The sequence below is a fragment of the Mastomys coucha genome, unplaced genomic scaffold (genome assembly GCF_008632895.1).
Source record: "Mastomys coucha isolate ucsf_1 unplaced genomic scaffold, UCSF_Mcou_1 pScaffold21, whole genome shotgun sequence".
NCBI classification, from domain to species: Eukaryota; Metazoa; Chordata; class Mammalia; order Rodentia; family Muridae; genus Mastomys; species Mastomys coucha.
In genome coordinates this window covers 24,243,963-24,247,482 of record NW_022196904.1, presented here as the reverse complement: position 1 = coordinate 24,247,482, position 3,520 = coordinate 24,243,963, and the positions used below count along the sequence as shown (strand labels likewise).

The following is a 3,520-nucleotide window of genomic DNA, read 5'->3' as shown; positions in this document are numbered from 1 at the left end:
ACACACACACACACACACACACACACACACACGGACACTGAGTAAGCAGACCTCCAATAGGCACTGAGCCGGTTAATTGCTGGACCTCCAGCCCTGCCTGCCATCCCTGGGTCTTTAGCAACCACATCCATACCTTGCTAACTGTGAGCTATTTTTCTGTTGCTATGGCAAAACATAAAAAAGGAAGCCTTTGGAAGATAGCTCAGTGGTGAGAGTCCTTGCAATGCAAGCATAGGGACCTGAGTTTGAATCCCTGGCAGATACATAAGATGCCAGGCATGGCTAAGTGTGCTTGAAGGACAGAGAGAAATAAATCCTGAGAGTTTTGAGAGTTTGTTAGCCAGGCAACCTAACCAAAATGGTGGACTTCTGGTTCAGTGAAAGTCAGTCTCAAGGCAATAAGATGGACAGAGGAGGACACCCAAAGTCTTTCTCCTGCCTCTCTGTGTACATAGACTACTCTCAGGTGTATACCATACACACACAGAGCACACACACACACAAACACACATGCACATACATACACCTACAGAACACATACATACATACACATACATACATACACACACAGAGCACACACACACACAAACACACATGCACATACATATACCCACAGAACACATACATACACACATGCACATATACACACACATACATACACACAGAGCAACACAAACACATATGCACATACATACACCCACAGAACACATACATACACACACAGAGCACACACATACACACACGCACATACATACACACAGAGCACACACATACACACACGCACATACATACACACAGAACATGCACACACACCACATGCCCTCAGGTGCATATGCCACACACACAGCACACACAAACATACTCACACAGTACACACACACACACACACACACACACACACACACACACACATATACACATACACACACACACACACATACACCACATGCCTTCAGGTATATATGCTACACACATGGCACACACATTCATACTCACACAGTATACACACACACATGCACATACATACACCACATGCCCTCAGGTGCATATGCCACATACACAGCACACACAAACATACTCACACAGTACACACACACACAGCACACACACAGCACACACACAGCACACACACAGCACACACATACACACACACACACACACATCCTCAGAGAAGGGTTTCATTTGGCTGGTGGTTTGCGGGAAACAGTCCATCGCAGTGGGGACACAAGGCAGTGGGAACCGAAGTGGCTGGTCACATGACATCGATAGTCTGGAAGCCGAGAGAGGTGAATGGTGGAGCTTAGCTAATTTTCTCCTTTTTATTCAGCCCAGGATCCTCCAGCCCATGGAATGGTGCTCCCCCCCTTCCCCCCCGCCACACACACACACACACACTCACAGAGTCTTCTGGAAACTCAGACACTCTATGTCAAGTTGACAGTGAAATTTGACCATCAATTCTACTAACTATGTACAAAATGGAGTCACTTTGCTCTCAGTGGGGCCCAAGGAAAATCAAAGAGAGTAAGTCTGAGATGGTAGGGAGGAGCTGTAGACCCTTGCTCACAACGAGTTAGCATTCATGATCACTCCCAGTATTGTCAGCCCAAAGTCACTGGAAAATAGGGACTTATTTGTGCAACAAGTATGGATCAATTACCTCAGAAATACCTAGTAACTTAAGTACCAGCCAGTCATGGTGGCCTGTACCTATAATCCCAGGACTTGGGAGGAAGCCAGGGTGGGGACTTGGATATGGCTCCACAGGTCAAGTGCTTGCTGGGCACACAAGCTTTAGATCCCCAGAGCCCACATAACAACTGGGTGTGGTGGCACACATCTGTAACTCCAGCACCAGAGATGGGGTCCTGGGAGCACGCTGGCCACTCTGGCCAAAGCACCAGACCTTAGGTTTAATGAAAGACCATGTCTTAAAAACTAACGTGGGGACCCAGAGCCACGTAAAGGTGAAGAACACAGACTGCTGTTCCCAGTATCCACATGGTGGCTCACAAAAGCCTGTAACAACCCCAGGGAATCCAGCACCCTCTTCTGGCTTCTGTAGACACTGCATGCACATGGTGCATAGATACACATGCAGACAGAACACCCACACCCATAAAATAAAAGTAAATAATTGCTTAAATTAAAAATAAAGCTAATGGCCGGGCAGTGGTGGCACACGCCTTTAATCCCAGCACTTGGGAGGCAGAGACAGGCGGATTTCTGAGTTCAAGGCCAGCCTGGTCTACAGAGTGAGTTCTAGGATAGCAAGGGCTACTCAGAGAAACCCTGTCTCAAAACAAACAAACAAAACAAAAAACAAAAATAAAGCTAATGTAAAGAACCATTGATGAGGACACCTAGTGATGACCTTTAACCTACATGTGCACTCACACAAATGAGGGTGTTCCGCCCTACACAGGGACACACATATGCACACGTTAAAAGAAATAAAGAGCAAAAGAGAAAGATGGGAGTCAGAGAGAGAGAGAGAGACAGAGAAAGGCAGAGGGAGACGGACAGAGACTCACAGAGATACAGACAGAAAGACACAGAGAGACAGAGATACTGAGAGACAACGAGAAAGACACATGCACATACATGGAGAGAGAAAGAAAGAGAGAGAGAGGGAGGGAGAGGGAGAGGGAGAGAGAGGGAATATGCACTTACTATACTGAACAGCTTGCAGGCTTAAAACTGAGCCTTGGCTGTCCCCCCCATTACTCACGGGACATGGGGCTATCTGGGAGCTGTGGCCAGCTGCCACAAGGAAGAATCACACAGCATACATAGCCTAAGAAAAGTCAAAATTCATAATTAGAGTCAAGTTTCTACTGAGTGTACTGCTTTCACACCAATTTTGTGAAGTCTAGACATATCATTGATTTGGGTCATCTCAGATCGGGGACCCTCATAGAAGCTAGACACTTTACTGAGGGGATAGACGACACAAACAAACAAGGTTCCTGTGCTACCGGAGGCTGCTGTGGTCAGGGAGGAAAGTACTTAAAAACCCATTTAAAGCCAGAGAGACAGCCGGGCGGTGGTGGTGCATGCCTGTAATCCCAGCTCTTAGGAGGCAGAGGCAGGCAGATTTCTAAGTTCGAGGCCAGCCTGGTCTACAGAATGAGTTCCAGGTCAGCCAGGGCTACACAGAGAAACCTTGTCTCGAAAAACCAAAAAAGGAAAAAAAAAAAAAAAAGAAAAAAAAAAATCCAGAGAGACGATGGTTTGATGTCTAAGAGAATATACTTGCAGAATACTGTGTTCAGTTCCCAGTACCCACGTCTGGTGGGTACTGTCACCTGAAACTCCAGCTCCAGGCAATCTGACACCCTCTTCTGGCCTCCTTGAGCACCTGCATACATGTGCACATGCTCACATACAGACACACACAGATACACACAATTAATTAAAAGTAAAATAAAATCTCTTTAAAAAAAGACTCAAGGGGGCTGGTGAGATGGCTCAGCGGGGAAGAGCACCGACTGCTCTTCGGAAGGTCATGAGTTCAAAT

General features: G+C 46.6%; 1 long non-coding RNA gene across 1 annotated transcript in view; it reads right to left on the bottom strand.

Annotated features, from left to right (window-relative positions):
• Nucleotides 1-3,520, bottom strand: part of LOC116100448 — an 18,902-nt gene that overhangs the window by 1,860 nt on the left and 13,522 nt on the right. Inside the window, exon 2 of the long non-coding RNA XR_004122580.1 lies at nt 2,674-2,797. This is a non-coding gene — a long non-coding RNA (uncharacterized LOC116100448). The remainder of the gene's footprint in view (nt 1-2,673; nt 2,798-3,520) is intronic.